The sequence below is a fragment of the Ambystoma mexicanum genome, chromosome 7q (assembly GCF_040938575.1).
Source record: "Ambystoma mexicanum isolate Mex_15411 chromosome 7q, UKY_AmexF1_1, whole genome shotgun sequence".
NCBI classification, from domain to species: domain Eukaryota; kingdom Metazoa; phylum Chordata; class Amphibia; order Caudata; family Ambystomatidae; genus Ambystoma; species Ambystoma mexicanum.
This window is the reverse complement of record NC_090941.1, coordinates 329,812,434-329,826,332: the sequence shown is the minus strand read 5'-3', so window position 1 is coordinate 329,826,332 and position 13,899 is coordinate 329,812,434. Positions and strand designations below refer to the sequence as shown.

General features: G+C 44.8%; 1 protein-coding gene across 3 annotated transcripts in view; it reads left to right on the top strand.

The window, feature by feature from the left end:
• Positions 1-13,899, top strand: part of BORA (BORA aurora kinase A activator) — a 911,814-nt gene that overhangs the window by 41,510 nt on the left and 856,405 nt on the right. The window lies entirely within an intron of this gene.

Below are 13,899 nucleotides of genomic sequence, written 5' to 3'. Positions count from 1 at the left end.
CTGTGGTTTCCTTTAAAACCCTATGCATTTTTGTATTGAGAGGCGCAACGTAAAACTGACTGTAATTTTTGCACTTAATGCATATTGTTTTTGTAGAATTATGCCAAGTTAAAACAGAATCCTTGGCTCGTGCATGTGTAGATTCATCCAGACAATAGTTTTTTTTCATATCACCCTATTATCTAATGTGGCACCAGGCATATTTGCTGCCGTTGTGAGTCTCAAGTTCTATGTTGGCGCAACAGAAATGAGCACAGAGAATTCATTCTATTCACAGAAAATTATGCAAAGTGTTAAACCCCTTATCTTGAACTGCACATGGAGACCTGTGTGTAATGTGCAAGGAAAAGGGTGCCTTAAGGTAGGTAGTAGCTTTTACTGGAGAACATTGCATCTCGGGCCCAAACATGCAAAGCTGAAACAAATGAATGGAATAGGTCGAAAAATACACACATGTACAGTGAAGTTGCACACTTAAATAGGTTCAAAGTTAAATACACATGTTCAGAGACGCTGCGCATACATAATTCTGAGAAGACTGCACACACGTGTTCAGAGAAGTGTGCACAACCCTTGAGAATATTATCCTTATTCAAACCTTTAGAAGTGTGCTGTAATTTTCTTGTCTACATTTAAATGACCTGCACATGGGCAATACATTCACAACCCCATGCTTATAGAGGGTAGCTAAGTTGAACAAATGTTTCTTTTTTTAAAAACCTTATTAATTTATTAATGTCTCAAACTTTTCAATAGTACAACAATGTAGAGAAAAAGCAAAGCGTATTCATCAGGACACTACATTTGCCACAATAGGAACAGCAGGGAAGTCAATTGACTATCACAGTGTGGCCTAGTTCACTCGCAGCCCGGTGGCGTGCCGTGAATCTTTTTTTTTTAGCAGACCACATAGCCAGTTGCATACATTGCAGACCCAGTCTCTGCCGGACCCAACTCGAAGCGTTGTGTCAACAGGTAGGTCACGATGGGGCCCCAAATGTTATTGGGTCTGTTCCGCTGACCACATATAGACCCATATTCTTTGTGTCACTAAGCCAGACCAAGTCCTCAAGCCAAGACCGCATAGCTGGGGGATTTGTGCTGGTCCATCGCATGAGAATACATCTCCGTGCAGCTATCATACATGTTGTTAGTAGAGATTAGTGCTCCCGGGTGCCATCAAAACATGCAACACAACAATTCACAGGGTACTCCTCGGCCCAGCATACATGAGACTGTTTACATCACACCCTCCCAAAATTCCCTTAGCCTAGGGTACAACCACAGCATGTGAAAAAAATCAACAGTTTCAGCATTGCATCTTGGGCGTCTGTCTGTGCGATTAAACCAACGAAGACGAGCTGGAGCAAGTTATGCCCTATGTAGGGTCTTAAGTTGAAACAGCTGTAGCCTTGTGTTGAACGCCGCTATGCATTTGCTTGCAGAGCAGCGCCCACTGTTTTTCTGTGAATGCAGCCCCAACATTTTCTTCCTAACGTGGCCTACACTTCAGGAACCTGTGGGGGGGACTCTCGTTGAATAAGCCCATACAGCGTGGAGACCACCTTCCTTGCGGAGCGAGACCTAATTAGATATTGCAATAACGGAAGCTTGGGGGGCATGTCGGGGGGGGGGGGGCTGGGGTTGACGGGAAGCTGGGGACCACTCTCTAAAACTGTCCCACATCCTAAAATACTGCAGCCTATGGCAGAACCCTTCACTCATTCTAGCAGTGAACTGTTCAGAGACAAACACCCCATCAGACTATAAATCAGCCATGTGTATCCCCGTGCCCCTCCACTCCTGAACCAAAGCGTCATCACATGTCGGTGGTAGACACTCATTATTCTAGAACTGAAGGCCCGGTCAAAGGGGATATCAAAACACAACTGCCTCAAAATCCTATTCCATGCATACACTGTGCACGCCACTGGGTTACGTTTCCAGCAAACGGAGACTCTCCTTGACACCAGGACACCTTGTAGTGTGAAAGGTCGCACAGATCACTTCTCTATACATACGTGGGGTAGGAGAGGGCCCCTGGCATCTAATGTGCCACAACGTGCATCTGCGCCGCCAGGAAGTATAACTCCATGTGCGGTGCACCGACACCACCACATTCGCAGGAGAGAACCAGTGTCCCAACTGATCCGATGATACCATGCCAGCTGGATTAATAGGGCCTTTAGCTCAGCAAAGAAACTCGCCCCCGCCACACAGGGACGTTTTGGAAGATCTAGAGCAGCTTGGGAACCACTACCATTTTGGTGACCGCAATCCGGCCCAATAGCGACCGACGGAGCCTGCACTAACCTTCTACTCTCATCCTTAAAGTATGGATGTGCCTTAGGTTGTTATCCTCCAAATGAGATTGAGCATTCCAGCTTACCCACACCACCAAATACGTCACCCAAGTCTGTTCTCATCTATACCCTCCAATATCAAGGGGCTTAACAGTAGAATCATTCAGTGGGAACAGAATCGACTTCTACCAGTTTACTTGAATCCCTGAATAGCAACCAAATTTCACCACCTCCTGTGACAACGGCTGCAGGTTAACTGCCGGGTCCTTAAACAAAATCACGTCATCCCCCTACAGGGTCACCAATTCTCTAGCACCACCCATTGCCAGACCCCCTTGTAAGGTGGAACCTCTGCAGTCGGGCCGCCAGCGGCTCAATCGCAATAACAAAAAGTAGTGGCGACAATGGGCATCACTGTCTGGTACCGCGGCCCATGTCAAAGGGCCTGGACCGCTTACCACCCAGCCCAATACTAGCGTTTGCCCCCGCATACAACAGCTGCACCTCCTTCAAATAATATTCCAGGGTGCCCACTTGACTCAAACCCTCAACTCCACTCCACAGAGTCGAATGCTTTCTCCTTGTCTAGCAGTGCTGCCACTACTTGTACCTTAGGGTCAATCTGGGCCAGCATAGCAAAAAGCCTGCGCACGTTTAAGGAAGTAGACCTCCCTGGAATTAAACCAGACTGATCTGTATGGATAAGAGTCAACACAAATGGGAGCAGCTGGTCCGCCAACACTTTGGCAAAGAGCTTGGCGTCAAGATTTAGTAATGAAATTGGATGATATGAGGCACAATCCTGGGGATCTTTCTCAGGTTTTAGGATCAAAGTCGCGACCGCCTCCCGCGTTCTCGGGGTGGGTGGAGGGGGGGGTGTTGTCCCACCTCCATTGCCTCCTCCCACACAGCAGGTATTTAGTTACCTCTGGACCCAGTTCTATATAAAATTCTGCTGTTCTACCATCTGTGCCTGGCACCTTAGTCGTGGGCAATGCTTGTATCGCTGCTAAAATGTCTTGATGCGTAAGTGGATTAGCCAGCACCTCAACCGCCTCCTGCGCTAATGTAGGGAGGGATGCTTCCTCCACAAACCCCACTAGGTGTTCTACAGCCAAGGTTCCCCTGTACGCATACAATTGTTCGTAATCTGTATGAAAGGCTTCCAAGATGGCGTTGGATTGTACCACCACAAAGTCACCCGTGGTGCATATGGCTGCGATATCCTTGGCGCCCACTTTACGGTGAAGCATTGCTGCAGAAGTTGACCAGACCTGCTTGCCTTCCCCGTACCGCCGGGCCACCACTGGCCGTGCCAGGTATTTGACCTGCCGAGCAGCCATATTATTGAATCGGTCTAATGCTTCGCGCAACCCTGTAATGCATGAGCGAAAATGATCTAATAAACATGGCGCCGGTGTGCGGCCGTTTTGGACATTCACTTCCAATGGAAGTCTACGTTTCTGTGGGCTCGATTGGCAGGTATGAATTCTGCCACTTTTGCGATGTGTAATTTGGAAGCAGATGAGCTCATTATGGGGGATAGTTGGTGCATTTTTCAATCAAGGACGTGCAAAAAAGGGAGTCTGAGCTCTGCAGGTGCAGTGGTGAGGGGTGCTGGGAGCGAGCGAGCGTGCAAGAGGCAAGCTGGGTTTTTCCACGATTAACTGGAAATTCCCACTATGACCCCCTGCTCCCCCATTTCAGCCGTCCTACGGCCGGGGACGGTTAGCTACCTAAGGTGGGCGGGGATCCGTTCCTCATAAGACAGGGGGCATGCAGGTAGTAGATTCAGATTTGGAACCACGGGTGAAGAAGTCTTGCTGAGAGGGAGGACACTCCGCTCAAGACCCCGTTAGTACGTGTGTTCTCTCTGCCTAGGGACTGGGTGGTGTCGCGGTGGCCGGGATTAGGTTTTCTTCTTCGACTACGCTAATGGTGACCTACCCCGTCCATTTCTATGTATCTTTTGTGTATGTTTATGCATAACCAACCTTATTAATTTATTCTGGTGTGTGTGTGCGTTTTTTATATTTTAAGCAGGGCTCCAGATAAGGCGAGTACTAGGCCTTTTTACGCATGAAAATCTTGTAAAGACAACCAGCTTTATTGGGTACATTTACACAGGGGTTAGAGCAGAGGGCAGTGCAAACTTGACAGAAACCAGAAGGCTTCTTGTGATTTTTTTTATCTACATGGATGTAATTGCAAGCCACCTCTGAAAGAGAATGTATTTCTCTGAAGCTTTAAAAAAAAATAAACTGCCCACTGATAAAAGGAATTGTTTCTTTCCATTCAGCTTCAGAAGCACTGCATATTTTCCTAGAATTTTAGGATTGAATAATAAATAAGATGGAAAACTAAGTTGCAATTGAGAATTATTATGATTATTAATTTTTTTAAACAAGTTATGCTTTTTTTCCAGTGAAACCAAACCAGTATTGCACAATTGTATTTTTCAGAGTTCCGGTGCTGTGTGCACAATCATGCAGAGGCAGATCATTTTTACACTTCTAATTTAATTTACAGTCTAATTATAAAAACAGTTTGTAAAATGATGACTATGCACAGTCTTGTTTACATCCATTATACCTTGCAGTCAATGGGGTACATTACTATAACTGGTCAGTGGCAGCAGAGTCTTTGCTCAAGGGTGAGTAATTGTCATTACACTGATCACAGGTGTTCTAGCCTCTCAAATCTTCAAGACTACAAATAAAACATCCAAAACGCAAGCGCTGTTCAAATGCAAACAAATTAAAGTTACATTGGTGATTGAAATAGAAACTCAGCAAAACCTGTCCCTGTGATAATCCAGATAGGTATTTAACTTTATGTAGCGCTTCATAAATGGTTCACCATACATCTAGGTACTATGATCATACCTCAATCGATACTCCGTTAACCCACCTCTGAAAGACTCGTTGCTGCAATCTCTGCGTGATCTCTTGGTTGCGGGTTCGAATCACGGCAAGTCCAACTCAGCCTTTCATCCTTTTGAGGTCGATAAAGGAATACCGACTTTGGTTTGGTGGTAATTGTGATAAATATGTTCTATGTACAGCGCTTTGCCAAAAGAGCTATATAAATAACCATTTGACCACTAGATTAGATATAGAATTTAGCAAGAAGTCCTTGCCTCTTTGCACTGTTGTATCATAACATCGGCATACCATTAGGTAGTAATAGCTCCAGGAAATTAGGACTTTCATTAAACATCAAAAGACAATTCTGCTATCGAATCTCAAACGCACAATACAAATTAATGTATGCTTTACTATATAATTGGCTAGGTTTTTGTGATTTCAACATTTAAATATATACAGGAGAGATCAAATGGCCAGAAATAATGAAAGGTGTATTCTGTCACAATTCTGAAAGCTGCTGCATAGTATGATTTCCATACAGTTCATTCACATGTCAGCTGGATGTCGCATACGGCATACATTTTACTCTCTTGCAAAGGAGAAAAGTAATTTTTACTCTCTTAAAATCACATTTACTCTCAAAGTTTAAAAATAGAAAGTAACATACTCCCACCACAAAATCATATCTGGAGCACTGATTTTAAGTGTATAAAAGGCCTGTAAAGAGCCAATTATATTCTATTTATTGGTCTAAGGGTGAGTTATTGCCTCCCTGAGTCTCAGAACTTTTGGTCTGTGTAGTCTGTGTAGTCACCCTCAATCTGCGAGTCATCTATCATAATAGTTTCTGCAGAAGAGACCTTTCCCGCATCAGCGGTGCTATTTATATCTGTAGTTTCTACTCTTAGCTTGTCATTACTTTCGTTGTTTATTGCTGTTAATGTCTTACTAGAGTTCTTACAGAGTAGATCATTACATTTTGTGGGAACCTGCAATACTGATGTATTTGTGTCAGCAAATCAGTGTGTTTTCTTAATTCACCCAAAATTAATCTATTAAAGATTCCCATCAGTGTACATAGATCAGAGTTTTTGGAATTATCAGTTGCAATCCCGTCAGCAATAACATCATTCCCCTTGTCTATACAATCCGGGTTGTTTTCCTGTTGAAATATGTCTACATTCGCCGTTTTGAAAATAGTAGGGGTATCGTCAAGTGATTGATTGGCCAGGTCAGATTCCATCTGAGTTACAGATATTTCAGCCCAGAGCGATTTCAGAATATCTTTCTGAGGGTGAATTACTAAGTCTTCGGCATAAAGGGATTGCGAGGTTTCATTGGATTGCAAATCATTATTTTCAAGATCATTGTTTAACTTTAGCTGATTTGAGCACTCCTGCACGCACAACAGCAACTCATCCTACTCCCCACATTGGGAAGACAGAGGGAGTGCTGCTGCGTGCGCTAGGCTAGCCCGCCTCTTTGAGACTGACGTGAAAAAATCGGCTTGGGGGTCCTTCAACATATTACCCGGTTTCATTTTCTTAAATTTCATATCGGTATGGCAGAGATGTCTAAGCAAGTCTAACTTGCTAGCTAAGATATGGAAAGGATATCGCAGTTCAATTCAACAGATGTAAAGTTAACCGAGTTAGAAAGTTGTCAAAGGACACACTATCACGGGCAAAATTCTTACCTAGTAGTGCCGCAGTAATGCAGTATGTCTGTCTACCGGTGTTCTACAAAGACATCTAGCTCAGTAAAATAAACAAAAAACAGTAAACAGTGCTTGTGGTGCTTTTGTGGTGCGTGCGCTGCACCATGGGTAGATGTAGGGAATGGACAGAGGAGCCAGGGGGCGGAGCCAATGATGCTCACTTCAGGCAACACTCGTGTTGCATTTAAAGACGTCCTCCTGCTCGCAGTCTTGATCGCGGGCTTACAGCGGCGTGCGAGGGGATACAGACAGCCTCAGTCAGCCTTTCAGCCCAGTAAACGGTGCTTGCGGTGCTTTCGTGGTGCTTTTTGTTATAAAGCTGGAGACCATCTTTGTTTGATGTTGACTTAGTTCTTGAACTACTTTTAGAATACACGGTTTGTTTTCCTCGCCCAGAATTGTACATCAGGAATATTAGACTGATTGTGCTGCCCTAGCAGAATCAATAAATATATATTTTTCAGCCACACCTCCTGACTTCACACTAACACCTTTCACGGTCATGTTTTCGTTTGGCTTTTCATACCCGTGCCTTCTAGGTTCTTTCCTCCTGCACCCACTCCACCCACTCCCCTAATCCCCAAGGTTTCTGTGCCTCCCCTAACTGTTAAGAAATTCTAGCCCTATGCTTTTGCTCCAGGGCTTGGTCATCGCGCAGCTTGCTTTCAAAAGCATCCATTTTCCTCGTCTCAATCCCATGTCCGTGGTTTCGTGTAGGCTTTGGAGTTTTGTGGTAATTCGATATCTCGTTATTCTTTCCCTGTGGTAAATTGCCTTTCATGCTGGTTTGCTGGTGGCAGGCGTGCATGGGAGTCTCATGGTCTGCATCATGTTTGGCGCCTGTATCTGCTTGTTGTGTTTTTTCCGCTGCCGTGTTATATTCTGGATTGTGCCGTCCTGCAAGAAATAAGAACTCTGCCAGAAGAGAGACTGGAAGCCGAAGGTTCCTGGCTAATCTAAGCAATGAACCCCTTCGATAGCGAGATCTGGAAATTGGAGGATCGAGTTCCTAACCGTGGCAACCTCTCAGAAGGGTCAGGTGACTCCTGTGAATCAGCAGGGTCCAGCCCTATCCCATCTAAGCTAGACGACCCAGGGAAGTGTGTGGGTGGAAAGAAAAGCGAGGGAAAGTGGAAATCCAGTCCGATGCGGAGAGCTGAAGCCAGTGGGAGTGTTGACCATAGTCCACACTACTGCCTTCCGAAAGTTGAGAGATTCACCTATCTGGAACAAAAAGGAAGAAAATTCCCAGTGGGACCAGCAAAAATTATTAAGCCAAATATAACCATTATGGAAGACCTTTTTGTGGATGGTTATTTGCTTGCGGGGAAATCTATGCAAAAGAAAAGGATGCAAAGCCAAACTTTACACTTTAAAACGAACCTGCTGCAGCCTGCACACTGCATCTGAAAAATGACACATGTGGAAAAGTGCAATGTTATCAGCCAATCTACAACAAGAGTATATATTCAACATTATGTGACGAGTCACAAAATGGTATCTTTTCAGTCACATAGAAGAATACATCAATGTTTTGTTAAATGGATAACTGTACAATCTGAGATGAAATGTACATCATGAGGGAAAACCGATTGGGACCATGCACTGTGTATATTCTTTTACAGGACTGAGAATCGGCTTTTTTATAAATACAGAAGAATTAAATGTGTAAATGTTGATGGGAGTTTGTTATGAAGTTGTTGGGTATAAGGTTACACTTGCAATGAGCAAAAAAAGGTTGCATTTCTGAATTAAACCGCAGCGTTTGGGTCTGCAAGGTAACATTTTAAACAACCCTCCGCCCCCAACAAGCTACAGGATATGAGGATGCTTTCTCAGGAGAAAAGTGTGAAAACTGGCTTTGAAGTTCCACTAGAAAGGTTTGACTCTGCCCGGGCCTTTTGTTCTGGGGACAGGCGTTCCCAAGCAGAACAAATGTTACTTATTAGCAACCCCATTTGTCATTGAGCCTACCTCAAGGCCTTAAAAATATACAGAATTTATTCTGAGCAACTGTCTCTTCTCAATCTGACCTTCCCATCAGCAAGCTCTTCCATGGCGAAGGAAAGTCTGTTGAAGACTTGTAGTCTGACTAAAGTGATAGAAACCGTGGCTGTTATTACTCTAGGGAGTGGGGCTAGATTACAAATGTCCCAGCCAGTTCTGTACTTCTTAGCAGTCATAAATGGCCCACATCTCATATGCACTGGAACTTACATTATATGATATCAAATGTTCAGTTACTGGGCAGAGAAACTGGTAATGCCTTGTAATATTTTGCAAAATCTCAATACATTTTCACCCCATTTTACCTCCAATGAGGAGCAGGGATGCCTGCTTCTAAGGTTGACTCTCAAACTCTAAATAGGGGGTGGGGGCGGAAAGTACCTCTACATCATGTCCCAACCCACATTTATTTTATGAATTGTATCCTATGTATGCAGTTTCCAAATATACAAACCTTGAAGTTAGTTTATTAAAAATCAATATACTTTTTTATCATTTAAAAATACACAAATCTATGAAACGGCTTACACGTGTGTGTGTGTGTGAGGGAGGTTAGTAACCATAAAGTACACTGTGCATTTAGAGTAATTTGTTTTTTACATTTTAAAAGTTAGAGCAAAACGCTACAGCTATGCATGGCAATCAATATATCAAAATGGGAACGACCAAAAAATAGGGAATATCTTCAGCCTAGACTATAAATCTCTAACTTGGACAATACCTTGTTCTAACTTGGAAAGCAATATTAGTTTTCATTCATCATTTTGTAATATTTTGGAAATGAGAAAAAATGCCTATATGAATTTTACATATAGAATCCCTTCAGTGCTTGTAACCTTTTGAACGAAATCTCGGAGTTCATTTTTTAAAAAAAATGTTCAGGGTTCCAAGCTATATCATTGGAATATAAAATTATATTTTTTCACATTTTTATTTAGGTGAATAGATATTTTCGTGCAGAAACGGTATGTGTCGCTGCTTCTCACATCCTAGCAATGTGTGCTGGAAATTACATTTTTGTATAAAAGTATGTGTGTAAAAAGCCAAAATCTATAAATCCATATGTTGTACAGAAATGAGAATCGCACAAGGGGATTCACCCGAGTGAGAGCACTGCTTAGTAACCTGATCATATGTTGGTATCCAGGGGAGGGATGTGAACCAAAAGAACCCCCCCACCCCCCGAAATAATGTGCAAAGTGGCACCATGTTATGCCCAACTGGAAATAAAGACCCATGATGCAGAGGTCCACCAGGAAATCTCAAGAGTACCCTGTAGGCCAGTCCACCACTGGTGGTGTCTGCATTTTGCGCCGTAAACCAGATCTGAGAACTCTACCGCAATAGCCCTATTGCATATCCTCTTACCCTTGTTCAGAAAAAATGTCAAAATGCTTGGGGTCCAGTTAAACCCAGTTTTGGCCATGAATTTAGGTGAATAACAGCAAGTACCGCTATTTAGTATCTAAGCTACTTGGAGAACTTAGACCCTGATGTCGGAGTCAAATTGCACCACCTTTATCCACACTATTATTGGAACGACACTTGATTACTGCCAACTGCTATTCTAGGAGCTCACCTGCCCTCTTCCCTTGCTTATGTCTTTCAGAATGTTGTGGGAAGAATGAAGATTACCCCTGCTAGCTACACAGGGAGTATTAATTCTATTAAAGACTAAGGAGGCGAGCATTATGCTTCATCTTCATTTATTTCTACTCTTCAGCAGTTCAACAAAACATATATAAAACCATGAAAAGTGTAGAACAGAACTTTTCTCTTTTCAAAACTACAATATCCATGAGTCTTTTTAGTCCATGCCCTTTCCACCAGTCACAACCCACTTCCTGTGCTTGGGCTCCTCCTCTGCTTTTACTCGCTCTGACAGTCACTCATGTTCTTTAACTGATCCTCGCCAACGGTGCGGAGGGTCTTCTGAACTTTAAACTCAACTGCCGGTGCTCTCCCGGACTCTTGATACCTTCAGCTACGACACTGCCTTCAGCTGTTCTTCTCTTCCCCTATGAAAACATAATAAGAGATCTTAGGGTGGTGTGTATGTAATGTCCTCACTCATATAATGCATCAACATTTATATACATTACAGTACTTGGGTGGGAATTTAATGCTCGCCTTCTTAGTCTTTAATAGGATTAATACTCCCTGCACAGCTAGCAGGGGTAATCTTCATTCTATGACCAGACTGGAGGCGAGCATTATGATTGTTCAAAGCTTCCCCAGCACCGCACCAGCCAAACCCTCTGCTGGATTAAAGTAAAACTCTTTAAAAGTATGATCGCTTGACCAGTCTACTGCTAGCATTATTTCACTCAAAGGCACTCCCGCTCTTGCGGCTGACGATGCCATTGCTCCTCTCACTGAATGAGCTCCATACGTGTCCACATTCACACCTGCTGTCTGCATGACCTCTTTGACCCATCTAGCTATGGTAGCTGATGCCACTGCATGGTAAGGCTTCCTGCGCGCTATTAATAACTGAGTAGTATTTACTGCTCTATTCTCTGCTGTTCTATTCTCGTATTCTTTAATACATCGTGCAACGCACCATTTCGAATTGTTCGGAAAATACGGATAATGCACTGTGGAGGTGCCTGTCTTGGTCCTCCTGGCTGTGGAGAATGTGACTCCCTCCGGACCGAAGGACCATCTGTTAATTTCTAGCGCTCTAACGTCTGACACTCGTTTTCATGAAATCAGATATAACATAGCTAGTTTACCTGATAGCTGTTTAAGAGAAAGGTATTTATATGATGGCCAATCTGATAATAATCGCAATACCGTCGTCACGTCCCATGTTGTACTATATTTGGGCCCTGGAGGCACTCTGAATCTCGCTCCTCTAATTAATGAGCCTCACTACCGCGGGATGCTCCCCTGCCACCACCCCTTCTATTGGCATATGCCCTGCTGATATGACTGATCTGTATACTCCCATTGTCCGGAAAGCTTTCCCGTTCTGCAATAAGTGCGCCAGGAAATTCAGTATCTCTACTACAGGTGCTGAAACGGGATGAACACTTCTGTTCATGCACCAGCTTGTCCACTTTGCACAAGCAGCGTCGTAGCTCCTCCTAGTGGATGGAGCCCAGGACTCCGCGATAAGCTGAGCAGCCTGCGCTGAAATTCCTGGCAGCGCCCAGCGTCTCCTGATATCCTGCACGCGACTAGCGGGAGTGTCCCTCTCACAGGATGACACGACTGGGTCCGTGAGCAGTCGCTCTCCTTCGGGGAGGACTCTGGGGACGTCCGCTACTAGTTCCATTAGTGTTGGAAACCACACTTGTGACTTCCACAAAGGTGCTACTAATACCAGTTCCGCTTTCTCCCTCCGACACTTCGCTAGCGTTCTGCTCAACATCGCGAATGGAGGGAAAGCGTAATGCGGGCCTCCTGCCCATTCCTGCAGGAAAGCATCCGTTCCTTGCGCTCGCGGGTCCAGCCTCCAGCTGAAATAGAGGCTCGTCTGTGTGTTGAGCCGAGAGGCGAAGAGGTCCATATGTAACGGTCCCCATCTCCTGTCCAGCTTCTGAAACACTGCTGGATCCAGCTTCCAATCGCTGGAGTCTGTCGGGTAACGAGAGTTCCAGTCTGCTACTACATTCAGCGAGCCTGGTAGGTACTCTGCAGTCACTGACGTTTCTGTCCGTAGGCAAATGTGCCAGAAGTCCTTTGCTAGCTCTGCTAGCATCTTGGACCTTGTACCGCCTAGGTGGTTTATGTACCTTACTGCTGATATGTTGTCCATCTTCAGCAGTACACAAGATTTCACCCTTCCTCTTGTGAAGGCTTTGATCGCGAATGATCCTGCCAGGAGCTCTAGACAGTTTATGTGGAGACGGAGCTCCTCTTCGCTTCACTTGCCTCCGGTGTGTAGGGTCCCACATCTGGCTCCCCAGCCCTTCCGGCTGGCATCCGATTCTATTATCAGATCTGGCTTGTCTCCGAATATGGCTCGCCCATGCCAAGCTTCCATATTCTTTAACCACCACTCTAGTTCTGTAATGGAGTCCTGATCTAGAGGCACCTGTTGGTGATACTTCAGACCCTGTTGTAGATGTTTTATCTTCAACCTCTGTAAAGCCCGGTAGTGCAGGGGCCCTGGGAATATGGCCTGAATAGATGCTGCTAACAGCCCAACTATCCTCACTAATGTCCTGAGGGCTATTCATTGTTTCTCTAAACATAACCTGATCTCCCTCTTTATATCTTTGAGCTTTCGAGCTGGCAGCTCCAGGGTCGCTTTCTTTGTGTCCAGTACAAACCCTAGAAAGTCTAATCTCTGTGCTGGAATGGTATCTGACATCTGTGTTCACCAGAAATCCTAGTGAGACTAGAAGTTCGTGTACTCATCTTGTTTGGTATACTAACACCTCTCGATCTTCTGCCAGGAGTAAGAGGTTGTCCAGATAGATGATCAGTCTGACGCCCTTCTCTCTGATTGCCGCCGCTACTGGCTTCATCAGCTTCGTGAATGCCCAGGGTGCTGAAGCAAGCCCGAATGGCATTGTCTTGAATTGCCAGAATTGTCCTCGCCAGCGGAAAGCTAGGTATGGTCTGTACTCTGAGGACCTGGACTGTGAGGTAGGCGTCCTTCAGATCTAAACGCGTTAGCCAGTCTCCTTCTCTTAGAGAGTCCCTGAGCTGATGTATGCCCTCCATGTTGAAGTGGCGGTATACTATCCATCCGTTCAGCTCTTTGAGATTTATGACTGGACGCACCTTTTCCTTCCTGTGCACTAGGAACATATTGCTCACAAATTTGGGGGCCATCTCGCATCTCTCTATCGCCTGTTTGCGGGCAAGCTGCGCTATCTTGCTGTCTAAGCATGCTTGTTCCGCTTGCGCTAGCCTCTGACTCTGTGGTCTGCTCCGCTGAACTGGGCTCTCTATGAAATCTAGCTGCAGGCCTCTGACGGTCTGCAATATCCAGGAATCGCTTGAAAGCTTGCGCCAATTCTCTAACATGCGCGTCCTCCCACCTACAGGA